Below are 14244 nucleotides of genomic sequence, written 5' to 3'. Positions count from 1 at the left end.
GTGCACTTGATTGCAATAAGAGTTTGCATTACATTCCATGGACCAGCTACCAGAAGCGAGCTGGCCCAGTGGGCATTGGGGCAATTGCCCAGTTTGCCTGTTCAAAAGTTTTCACAAAGGACCAGTTCTTTGTGAACGATCTGGACCAGTCCGATGTTATTTGACCCACTGTAAAAGCGAGGGAGTGAGTGACCGAGAGGGTAAAGGAAGGTAATTTGAAGGTTTCACATCTAATTTGGAGGAAGGGTTTAGGAATTCTAGCTCTTTAATATGTAGCCTCCTCTTTTTCAAGGGACCAAAAGTAATTGATAATTTATTCAAAAGCTTTTTCATGAACAGGTGTGAGCTATTCCTTAGTTATTTCTATATTTGGAAGCTGTTGCTTTGAACCCACAACATGTGGTCAAAGAAACTCTCAATGCAAGGCTACAAAAAAATAAAAAAAAAAAACCATCAGAGAGATGACAGAAACATTAGGAGTGGCCAAAACAAAAGTTTGGTACGTTCTGAGAAAAAAGATGCAGTGGTGAGCTCTACAATACAAAAAGGCCTGGACGTCCGCGGAAGACAACAGTGGTGGATGATCACCCTAATTCAGCGAAGTTGATTGGACGGCGCCTGCTTTACAGACGGACAATGAACCAAAACATACTGCAAAAGTTTTTTTAAGGCAAAGAAGTGGAATAACCTGCAATGGCCAAGTCAACCTGATCGAGCGTGCATTTCACTTGCTGAAGACAAAACCTAAGGCAGAAAGACCCACAAAAAAACAACAACTGAAGACAGGCCTGGCAAAGCATCACAATGGAGGAAACCCAGCGTCTGGTGATGTCCATGCGTTCCAGACTTCAAGCAGTCATTGTTGCCTGCAAAGGATGTTGGCAACGTTGTCCATGGGGAGGCCTGTGGACCAGATGTTACTTTCAATGGTTCTTGAGCATTGACAGTTACAGTACATCAAGCCCACAGTCCTCTCCATGGACAACGTTGCCATAGTCTGGGCACATCTAAAAAAAATCTATAGCGTTATTATAGACATCCCAAAACAATAACCAAAATAAAATATCCAGAGACAAAATAACTTCTCAAAATAAACTAACTAGTAAAAATAAATATAAAGTCATTCTATTTTTTTTTTAGTAAATTGTATAGTAATTTAGGGTACTATTCCCATTTGGCCCTAATTTAAAATATTGTATTTAAACTTTCTAGTTTTCTTTTTTTTAAGAGGACTGTTGATCTCATACGTTTATGCAGCGATTGGTCAATAGGAAGTGTTAAGCACTCATTGTTGAAGGAAGGAGATATAATGGGGTGTTGGTTATCTAGTAGTGCAAATCATTTAATAATAATATTTAAGAAATACAAACTATGCTTCAATATCAGCAGGTGTCAGGGCCTTACCTCTGAGATCTGGGTAATCCTGGTCCCATAGGTGGAGTCCTGTCCCATGTCCCAATGTACCTTAGAGACTTTCCTTGTGTTTTTTTGCCTAGCCCTTGTGTGCAGGTGTATCTGAAATCTGTTGTGGTCTCTTGATGCATCATGCGACCTAAAATTAATGAAGAGTTGCCATGAATGTGTAAAAATGCTTGGTATATTGTAGAATCAATACAATAGAACGTATCAATACAGAAACATCCCATTGCACAGCACTGTGGAATATGTGACTTTAAGTAAACCAATAAATGATCCTTATACCTGTCATAAGATGCCGATTGTATATTTGTGTTAAGCCCTGCTTACCAGGTATCTGCCATTTGGGGGGTGTTTGGGGGGCCAGATAGTGTTGTGTGTGTGATGATAAGGTTTGAAAGAGTGCCACATAGTGTTGTTTGTGTTGGGAGGGGTGACAGGACAATATTGTGTGCTACTTGGATAGGCTGCTGGATAGTTTTGTGCGCAGGGAAAGTTGTTGACAGTTACTGTTGTGTGTAAGGTGTTGCCAGAGTGAGGGACAGCAAGATAGCATGCACATAAGAGAGACTCCTGGATAGTGTAGTGTGCAAGGTGGAGGGCCAATGGATCGGTCAGAAGAGAAGAAAAGATCAGTGGCAAGAATTGTTGGACAACAGAGGAGGTAGGGAGCTGCAACTTCTCCCTAAAGCATGTGCTTCATTTGTTAAAGAATGCATATTAAAGTATTCATAATGTACTTTAATAGGCATTATTTTTGTTGAGGCTGTCTGAGACATTAAACTATCCATGTAATCATTGCTCAAATTAGACTACTTCAAAGGAGCTACAGTTACATTTACTGAATGCTCTATACTGGATCAGGTGGCAATTTGGGTTGAGCTGTGCCAGTGAACTAACGCAGTGTAACAATACGCAGTTTACCAGTTCAGCATCAGTTGTGATAAGAAAGACATGTTATTGCTTTATTAACAGAGCCTTTTGCCCAGGGGCAAGTAATGCTAAGTGCCCCTGGCATCCCTTCCCCATGTACATGCACACACACAGGTGGGCACATATACACAGACACACTAACTCTTACATAATATAGCTGCCAAAATGTAAAAAATAATAAAATAATAATAATAATGCATTTTTAATCATGGGGAATCTGTATCACTTTTGTATAAATCTCTTCCTTCTGACTTCCGATGAGAGTCCCATAAATCAGTGGGGCCCTATGCCATATGGAACCACCATCTAGGTACATTCTTCTTCACATGTTTATCGATTGATGAAAAAATTCAAGCTTGCAAAACTATTTTGATAATCCATATGAATATTTGGTGGGCAAGTCTGAAAAAGAGTTTTGTTTGTGTATGTAAAATAGCCTGCTATAAAGCGGGTTATTCTTGCTTGGCCTCGACCTAATGAAGGCTTCAGCTTCTAATATGATTGATGGATTGATGCAGAAAAATCTAATTTGACTACATTGCAGATATGATTTATTTTTTGGCTAGGTTCTACATTTTTGGGAGGCTGCCACATTGTGGCATTTTTGGGATCATTACCCTTATATTACATTGCATTATGTTCATGTACTTTTACACAATAATAAGCTTCTACATCATTATTGTACACAGATGCACTGCAGAATTCAATACGATATAACACAGTGGCATTGTTTTCGTTTAACCCTTTAAAGATTACATGGATTGCATTGCTCATTATTTATTTAGCTCTTACATTTTTTTAAATTCAGTTATCATATTCTGGTGCACAACACATATCATCCTGTTTCTTCTTTTCATTTTCATACTACAAAAACATTATGTTTGTTTTATTATACATTCATTCCCCCTACTGGTGAAATCTATTTTTTATTAATTTATATATTTATTTACAGTAGTTTACATTTGTAAAGTAAATAGACATTAAAACATGAAATATATTACCCGCCGTAAGTTTATAAATTATTATTATTTAGTGTTAGTGTTCTGGTATGTTTTACATGAAAAATTAGATAGATTTTTATATTATATAGGATGAAGGCCATTTGACCTAAAAAGTCTTGCATCAACTCTGGAATGGCTATAAGAATAGTGGGTCTATTAAACCCTTTTGGTGCCCATTCTCTTCCCTGATGTCCCTGTTTTCTAGGAGCTCAGAAGGCTTGCCGGGTATGAGTGTATCACGTGTGTTCTACAAAAAGATGTTAAAACAGAAAGCATGTCCGTAAACTAAACTGTATAATTAAATATATATATACTGTCCAAATATATAGTGTATACAAAAATCAAGCAAAATAAACAGTTATAGGTCACACACCTTGCCCATAATGATGTCTTGGTCATAAAACACCTTTACCATGAAATAAGTTTTACACAAAACCTCAAAACACCTAAGAAGCACAAGTCATTAATGCTAAATGGAAAAGGTGCATTGAACTAACCACACCAACAGGCACATAGGCTCTTGGATACAAAAATAGGCATCCTTTTACCCTATGTGGTCCAGGAGGCCCAAGCCTCAAGAATGAGTAGCTTTATTCTTCCCTCGCTGTTAAGTTACTGCTCCCCTTGTATACAAAGTTAATTCATGAAGCCATCCCAAAGCCCCTGATTGCATGTACATCACCCAACATGGCTTCCGCTTGCAGGTGCCCATAAATATAATAGAGTAACACTACTATATTTTGCATTGTAATAATATTTTAGTTCCAACAGCTACCCCAGAAACAAAAAACAAAATACATTTATCGTAATGCAAATCTAGCACAATCTGGTTACTAATAATCAAGCTTACATTGCAACACTTCTTGTAACAGCACATCCGTAGTAAATACTACAAACTGGTAATATTTATTACACACATATATATATATATATATATATATATAATGTGAGCTTGCTACATAGTGTAAATCAAATGAGCGTTTGGGGCACACAACCCCCTACTTCCCAGTTAATAATATCCATTGTCATTTTTATAATTATAACAGTTATATATAGTTATAATTTTAAAATATACCACATTTCAATGACACTCGAAAAAGCAGATGAAGACACCCTTAAACATATTCTTTGTTGAGCACAAAACAACAGGCCCAGAAGCAAACGTGTTATTAATAAATTTGGGGAGCTTTCCATGTATTTAGACACAAAATTTTATGTATTTTGTAACTTTAAAAAAAAAAAAAAATTATATTTCTGTATCATTATGTTACCATATATTAATAGCTATAGGCATACAACATATATAGAAGACATACATTATATCACATGTAACAAATTTAAGTAAAACTGCCCATTACTATTTCTTTAATAAGTAACGTTCTATACATATTTTGTGTGCGTTTGGAGCAATTCCAGAATTCCGATATTATAAGATATTTTTGTACATACTGTGTGCTTTAGCCACAGATAAGCGCACATAATGAGAGGAACATTGAAACACGGTCAGTAAATGTCACTGAAACCCTACATTAAAGCTAATGGCCTGTAATTTGCAACTCTATCAGCGTAGAAAAGGCAGTAAACATAAATATATTCAGTCTAAAACCATCGCCATCATGCTGCAGTGAATTGTAGGAACTGCCAGTGGAAATATATTCATTCTATATTGTTTTACTCTCCATTACTTTATTGTAATTATAGATCTTAAGACAATCTATTTGTATCCAGTTCTCTTTTTTTCATATTTTATCACGCCAACAGGTATACTACAAACGGGTATTAATACATGCATCATTTCAATAAAATCGATAGTTAAATCCTAGATTTAAACTATATAAACTAACATAAAGTCTACATAGTGAATAGTAGCAAGGATGGAATTTTAATGAGGAAGACTATGGACTCACCCCATTTTTAGGGGGTGAAACAAGTGACAAAAGGGTTCTAAATAAGAATTAGACAGTTATGGAGCACCAGCAGTTTCCATAGCACTGTTACAATAGGGGTGTAATACAAAATATGTTTATACAGTTCTATACAAAAGACTTTACTATATTGTAAAGTAAGTATCATTTTTTGACTCATCAGTCCAGACGACCTGCTGCCATTTTTCTCTACCCCAGTTCCTGTGTTTTCGTGAATAGTTGAGTTGCTTGGCCTTGTTACCACATCGGAGGTATGGCTTAAAGACTTCTGACCAGACTTCTCCAGACAATAGACAGGGTCCCACTGTTTTCTGCCATTGCTGAGTTGATGGCACTGCTAGACATCTTCCAATTGTGAAGGGAAGTCACCATGATGTGTCTTTAATCTGCTGCATTAAGTTTCCTTGGCCGACCACTGTGTCTATGGTCCTTTTTACATTGCCCGTTTCCAATATGTGAAGATTATACGTGTCCTGGAAAACATGGCTGATCATGTTTCATCCTACACACTTTATAATCTAATCTAGGCTCACCCCTACAAAATACTATTATTTCTTTTAAACAAGGCAAGAAAAAAAAGAAGAAATTTTCCGCTCAAATAAAGACACCTCTGTAGCTAGGAATTTGGGGAACAACGTAACATAATGTTATTTTAGCGTTGAGTGGTCAACAGAGTGGTCCAATCAGCAGGAGAATTTTATTGATTGTTTTGGTGATAAACTTTTCACCAGAAAGGCCACAACCAATGTTCCCTCTAATTTTTCTTAGGTGGTGTGCGCAGAAAATTTCTCTTGTGCTACATTTTGTGCCACAATAAATTGTTATTCTATATTTTTGGAACAGCTCGCTCATGGTTAATAACACTACATTATAGTGTGATAATGTAGTATTAGTTACACAACAGTATTACTTACTATAATGTTTTTTTAAAGGTGAAATTCTCACTACATAAGTAAATTATGAGCGGATCACGAGCGGAGGCTCCAGGCCGCATAAAGGATAAAAAAAAATTGGGAAAAACTGTTGTGCGCAGGGGCGTACCTAGAGTATTTGGCACCTGGGGCGGCTCCTGTACGTGGGACCCCCCCACACACACAATTTAAAACTGCATAGCTTCTATCGTTAGGCAAACATTGACAGGGGTACAGCATAACTGTTATCATTATTTACTAAGGCAGACATTGAAGGTGGTACAACATAACACCTATCACTATATACTGAGGCAGACATTGACGGTGGTACAACATAACACCTATCACTATATACTGAGGCAGACATTGACGGTGTTACAGCATAACTGCTTTCATTATATACTGAGGCAAACATTGACGGTGGTACAGCATAACTGCTATCATTATATACTGAGGCAAACATTGACAGTGGTACAGCAGAACATCTATCACTATATACTGAGGCACGCACTGACTGTGGTACAGCATAACACCTATCACTATAGAGAGAGGCACACATTGACCGTGGTACAACATAACACCTATCACTATACATTGAGCCAGACATTGACAATAATGCAGCATAACCCCAATCACTATATACTAAGCCAAACATTGATGTGGTGTAGGCCTACCACTTTAGTGTCTGGCCTAGTATCATATATATATATATATATATATATATATATATATATATATATATATATATATATATATACACACACACACACACACACTATATATATCTATATAGGGATGCACCGAAATGAAAATTCTGGACCTGAAAATGTAGCATTCATTTGACTGAAACTGAAAATGACCCCCCCACACACACCTTTAAAAACAAAAATAAAAAAAACACTTATTAAAAGTAAAACCAAAATTAGACAAAAAAATCAATAACATATGTATATATATATATATATATATATATATATATATATGATTAACAGCAATCACACTCCCATCATGCCCAGGTTCTAGCATGTACTGGTTGTTTGGGCATGATAGGAGTGGGATTGCTGTTAGCAATCATATATATATATATATAAATTAAAATTGTTATCAAACTTTTCTGTCCAATTTTGGTGTGTTACTTATTTGTAATAAAGGTGTGGTTAACACACCAAAATTGAACAAAAAATATATATAATTGCTACCAGCAATCTCACTCCTATCATGCCCAGGCAGCCAGTAAATGCTGGAACCTATGCCATGCTATCCCCCCCACACACTTACACATCCATGCTATCACACACACACTCATTCACAAACATTCAGTTTAAACTACAACATAACACCCATCACTCTCACACACTTACTAATTCACTCTCACAGAGTGTTTTCCTACCTTTTCTCTGTCACTTTTCCTCCTCTTCGTTCTTCCTCTTCTGTGTCCTCTCCTTCCGGTGCAGTAAAGATGGTGGGCGTGGCTTCAGTGCTGTGCGCCGGGATCTGACATCAAATCCCGACGCACAGCATCAGTTGCCGCCTGCATCGCAAGGGAGCAGGATTGAGCCGCTCCCTTGATTGATTTTAAGCCGGTTGGAGGGAGATCCTTGATCTCCCCAACCGAGCTTGCTCCTCTAGCGGCGGACATTACTGTCCGTCTCTGGAGGGGTGCTGTGCACACAACCGGTAGCGGACCGCCCCCCCCCCTTCGGTACGCTACTGGTTGTGCGCACAATTTTTGTTTGTGTGCGCTCCCTCTCAAAGCTATGTGCGCGCGCACAAGCGCACAGCTTAGAGGGAACACTGGCCATAACCACCTCCATCTCAGCTAGTGAGTTAAGTTTTTGGTGCTTTTTACTCATCTCAGTGTTTTTTTATTGGCTTTGGTAGTAGAGAAGTATCCTTCTCTACTTAAATACAGTTAAGGTAGATGGACTGCCAGACGTTTATAGTTCAATGCTACGGACTTGGTAATGAACACATGGGGAAATCGTGTGCTCCTATGCATTGTCTCGGAACTGATAAAGTATGCCTCACAGCTGCAAGACATGTAGTACATTTTTTACTTATCGTTGTTTGCCACTTTATACTGGAAGTCTGGTGACAATATTATTGTTATTATTATTTTCTTAAGTTATATAGCTCCAACAGTTTACACAGGACTTCTTACAATACATATACTCAAGGAATATGACAACCCCTATCTTTTGCTAAATTAATCAGTTGACTTCTTTTGCTTCTTTGGTTTTATCTACAAATAAAAAAAACACTAACTGATTTTATCTTGACCTCTATGTCTTGCATCTAGATCTTATATAGATATTTAAGTAAATTTTCAAGTTTTATATAGATATACACGTAAGCTAAAAATCCATGTGGTCCATTAAATATTGTGTTAGGAACATATGGTTTTACAAAAACATAGCAGAATTCCTCTTCACATAGTTATTTCAACTTCTTTTTAATTTGTTATGATAATGGTAGCTCTGTGTCTCCTGGTCACTTTACTCATTCTCCAGCTGGGGGGCATTGTTTGGCCATGCCCAATTCCCCCTATCTCCAGCCACCTTAAGCCTATCTGGGGCTTGCTCCGACCCACCCGGACCATGGCTAGCCCCATGCCATCTTGAAACTTCCCAGGTATACATATCATTAGATGACAAAATGTCACATCTTAAGACCATATGGCACTTTGTTATAGTTTAGCATCTATACGGTTTCATCTGCACTGCTATCATCATTAATATGTGTTGAAATGGTTGTTAGTACCATTTATCAAAAATTATAGTGCCATCCTGAATATATTTATAATAGTTATTAACACCTGTGAAATTAATAGTATAGAGTAGCTGCCCCCCTTGTGTAGTGATACTGCCAGCAGTATGGGGTCTGCACATCACTTACAGCCACCCTGTACCAGCATGTACTGGCTGACTTGGCATGATAGGAGTGTGATTGCTAACAGCAATCACAGCGAGCACAGTCCCATCATGCCTAGGTACCAGCATTTACTGGTTGCCTGGGTATGATAGGAGTGTGATTGCTGTTAGCAATCACACTCCTATCATGCCAAGTCATATTGCTAATTTTGTCCAATTGTGTGTTACATACTTTTATTAAACATGTGAGTTTTTATTATTATTTTTAAAGGTGGGGGTCATTTTCAGTTTTGGCTAAGTGAACCCTGAATGTTTTGGTCCAGAATTTTCATTTTAGTTCATCCCTAGAATAAATCTAGGGAATCCTGAATTTGTAGTCGCAAAACTTTCAAGGCCCAGAAATCAGTGAGAGGAAGAGTAAAGGTTTTGTGTCATTTTACTTTATTTTAATCTGCATATTTTATTAAAGGCCATATTTTTTGTCACAGTGAAAAATGAGTGCGGCCCGCGCACGTATACAATTCTGATGAAGTGGCCCACTGCAGAAAAAACTTGGACACCCCTGGATTATGCCCTTTGTACATGCGCCCCTTTTTCTTTGATTTTTTTACAGATATGATTCAATATGTAAATTGAATTTGTTGAAAAAAAATTGTTGGGTAAAAATCATGTTTTTTTGGGGGGGTGAGGGGGTGGGGGGGCCCTTAACAGATTCTCGCACCCGGGCCCTGAGGCGTCTAGTTACGCCCCTGTATAGAGACTTTATTGTCATGTCATCTGCTCTTACAATTGGCGGTAGTTACTATTGCCGCTTTAAGGCTCGAGATCTTGTGCGTGGGTCATTCCTGGCAGGAAGCACCGTCGAATGCTTATAACGTTATATATGATCATGTAGAGCCTGAAAGGTCATCACTATGGTTTTTCTGTGACAGAAATAGAAGCAAGGCCTATATAGAACACCTCCAACTTTTAACAATGCCAGAAGAAGCACCAAAATCTGAAAAGTTAATAGCTCATAAAATAGCATGACCTGGACAAAGCAAGGCTTCACCCAGACTGTGGCTCGAGTTCCGAGGTACAATATGTTTATATATATATATATATACGGTATATGTATTTCTTGCATACGGTCACTACTTGTTCTATAAAAAAAACAATGTCAGGAAGTAAGTGAAGTTGAATGGGTTAGGGGGATAAGGTGACATCCGTGAACTTGAACTCTCTTTCAACTTGAGCACAACTCACCATTAACTTGGGGTTAAACGAGCTGCTCTATTTTTTTTCATCGCCAAGCGGCCGAGTTGCTATTGAGCTGCGGTTAGTGAATCTGTGAAAGGGCCATTTTTTGTCCAACTCACAAAGGTCTTTCTTGCAAACTTGATTCAGCCGCCATCTCAACTGCACTTGACCTTTAGTGAATAGATCTCTCTAAATGTAATTGGCAACTAATGTGTTTCCAATGTGCATTAATGATAATGTTATCCTAATACGTATTTGTCTTATGAAATATATTTTATGTTCGCATGCATAAAAACACTTTTCAAGCATATGTATGAAAATCTAAATGCGAGTTTCAAAAAAACATCAGAAAAGGAAATTCTTTGTGTCTCTCTCCGTTCACTGCCTGGGAGCTGTGGTGCAGGCAGGCTGCAGACAGTGCAGGCATATTGCGCATGCGTAGTTCCTGCCTCCCCCACCCATTCCTACTCACTGGAGAACTTGGCTTCTTGCCCATTCAGGCATTCATCGCGAGCTCCTCTGGGATCAGAAGGCAAAGTCACAGTCTGCACAAACAGAGCTTTCAAATTCATAAAATTCATAGGATTTTTCACAAATGAATGAACACAATTTTCTACCAATTTCCTCATTATGCAAATATGCAAAATATCAAATTTAGGCCAATTAGGGTCCTCCACAGTCCCAAATTCACCCGTTTAAGCCATAATTGCAGAAACTATCAAATAATTACGGTCGCTAATTGGAAATATTTGTGACAGATACAACAAATTCTTGCACAAATTACATTTCATTCTAGGAACCACTGCGCGCCACTGAAATTTTATCGAAGTCTAATTTAACTTACATAATGAGTTGAATTGAGTACTTGTTATCAAATTTGAGCAATTCATAGCCCCGTAATGTGGAATGATCAAATAAATTAAAAAGGAATTTATTCAATATTTTGTTGTGATCCTTTTTTTTTTAAAGCTATTGCTATTTTGGAGGGGTTATCCTGAATGCCTGGTACCTTAATCCTCACAGTACCATGAAGAGTTAAATCGAAGGGTAGTATTTATCCTGATTTCTTCTCGCCACCGCATCCTTCTTATAAAGGGCAAGAACATCTGATCGACAGGCACAACAAGACCTTTATTCTTCGCCTCTTTTTGCGCTAGTCTTGAAGGGTAAATACATCCGGGTGACATTAAATCACTTCCTTTATAACACACATGCTCTTTTATATATGTTTATCACCGTGCTATTGCTACAATTTTTATTACAGTAACAATTTCATTATTTTCTTAAGTATATTTTGGATTATACTTAATGTATATATTTCAAAATACTGTATGCTTTTTAGTGTGTGCAGAAAGAGTTATGAAAATAAATAGCTTAATGTACACCTTGCACTATATTCCCCTTATAGAAGGTCAAACTCTGGACATGGTCATTTATTTTTCTCTGCACAACACCGGTATGTCTTTTTTTCCCCCCCAACCGCCTTGTGGTCCCCTTTGGCGGATTATAAATGTCTCCTTCTAGCTGTGATTTGTTTAATCCGTGGAAATGGTGCCGGTTCTATGTAAACAAGCCAAGTGCGGAATGAAGGCAGCCATCCATGCGTAGCCAGCCTGCCTATTTGTCAGAAAAGCTTCATAAATACTGAGCTGGTCTGGGCAAGATGATGTCTCCATTTTTGCCAGCAAAGGGCACTGGAAGACAAAGGGAGGCAGAGCAGCGTGTAACCTTTAAGGGACATATAATGTGCATAGCAATGAGCTGTAAGTCACTGGCAGAGGGCTAGTGCTATTAGCCTTTTTCATGCCGTTAATCTACCTATTACTATTTAAACCCTTTGGTTCCATGGTTGTGTGCAAAGTACAAGGGCTCTCACTGCAGCATTCAGGGGGTTAACAGCTACCAATAGCTGCTACTTGCTCAAGCTATAGCAATTTGAAGCTCGTGGTGCATTTTAACCACAGAGAGGTAAACTACTACAACCCCCATCATCACACCCTGCAAGTTTCTTGTGTCAATGGCTGCATTTTTTGCCAAGATTTGGGGAGGAAACAGAAGGGGTTCTCTATAACTTTGTGTACATCAGCAATGCCCCTGCAGGGTCATTTCAAGAACTAGGGAAACGGTTATGGGTAATTGGGGGTTTGGAGCATAAGAAGAAAAAAAAAAAAGAAAAGTGAGGAAATTAATATTAGAGAAAAATTTACATTTTCCCTTCTAGTGTCTTGTACTGCGAAACAACATGTGAGTAAAATAATAATAATAATAATTTGCATGTTCCCAATCCCATCCACCCTGTAGCCTTAAGTATTTAAAAAAAAACATAAAAGGACAAAAAAAACCCACCCTGCTGTTTTAACTCTTTCAGTACCAGAGTAGTTAGCAGTTATGTGTGGCTCAGTATGTCTTCTGGCTCGCCAAGTGTTAATATTACAGACCGTCCCTGGGCTTTGTGGATTGAATAGCTTTCCTGCACTCACTCTGCGTCCTTTGGAAACGGAATTAGAATCCCAGGAAAACGCAAAATGCTTTTTTATGGCAATAATGCATATGTCCTTCATTAAATTCCCCTTATTAATTGCAACAATCACCTGCTCTAATTACCTTGGTCCTTTCTTATTTAGGAAGGACTTTTACCAAATGCCTGGCATTAAAACCTGCATGCTGCTATTAATCAAATTTTTACACTTTCCTTATTTCAGGCATGATGCTGGGGATTATCATAAATCTATTCTGATACTAACACAAGAATAATGAGTTCAGTAATGATAGCAATAATGATCCTAATGATTTTAACCAACAAAGAACGGATGAGATTTATAGCTAATAACACGGTGCAGGAAACCCCTTCATTAAAAACTATAGGTGCTCTTCATTATATAGATGAGCAGAATAAAAACATGCCGTTTATTACTGCTTGTATTGATAGTCGATTAATAACTATTTAATTTTTTTTTCCCTCTAAAGGCCACAATCCTTAAAAATCCATGTAATAAAAGGTCCATGATAAGGACTTAAAATAAATATTTTAAAACAAAATATTTCGAGTCTAGCTGGAAATAGGGGAATCTGACTTAATTTAACGCGCAGACGTAAATTCTAACTTTTTATTCTGTTATGTAAATACATGAGATTTAATGCATTTAATCAGCGAGTGTGTTATTTGCAGTTCGTAGATCCACGGGAGCTCTTTGTAAAAATTTGTTCTGATTCGTCGTGGTCTGCATATGGTGCATGTGACAATTAGCTAAATAGTTTTCATTAAAAGTAGAACGGTATAAGCAAAGGCTTTAGATATTCTGATAACTAAGTTACTAATTGACTTCCTGATTAATTAGGTAGCGAACTAATTTGTCGCTGAGGCGTTGAAAACAATGAAGCCGTAAAACTCGGCAGTGTTAAGAGGTATATTCAGATGTGATCTGATTAATAAATATACGAGATTGGCAGAATTGCTGTTCAAATCCTAGTTTAACCTCCAATTAAAATATTCATGAAATGCCCCAAAGTATACATGTTCAATATACACCCATGAATGACGTACTAATTAAAATATAAGAATTCCCTGCATGCATCCTTCAGGTATAACCCCACACTTTAAGATCACATTTATAAATGGGCATTTTTCTTTTATTTATACATTTTTAACCCATCAATATACAATATCTTGCTCTTCTTAAATATGATTTGTGGCTTTAAATATATTGCCAACCTGTATTTCACCCAATTTATCTAGTAATTGTAGTTGAAAACCATATTTACTTTAGATCCACCAAAATGTGTATTTTAACTGAGTGACAACGGCATAGTTGGCATCTGAGTTGAGTGTCATTTCCATTAGCATGTAAAGCAGGCTGGCCGAGCGTATGGCTTCTTCTCCAAGAGCTGGTGTGTGCGTGGCCCCGTCCTGTAGAAAGCATTTTGCCTTATGGCAGATCATTCTCTAACT

The sequence above is a fragment of the Sceloporus occidentalis genome, unplaced genomic scaffold (assembly GCF_023333645.1).
Source record: "Sceloporus occidentalis isolate IW3139 unplaced genomic scaffold, rSceOcc1.0.p SCAF_78, whole genome shotgun sequence".
Classification (NCBI taxonomy): Eukaryota; Metazoa; Chordata; class Lepidosauria; order Squamata; family Phrynosomatidae; genus Sceloporus; species Sceloporus occidentalis.
This window is presented reverse-complemented; position numbering follows the sequence as displayed.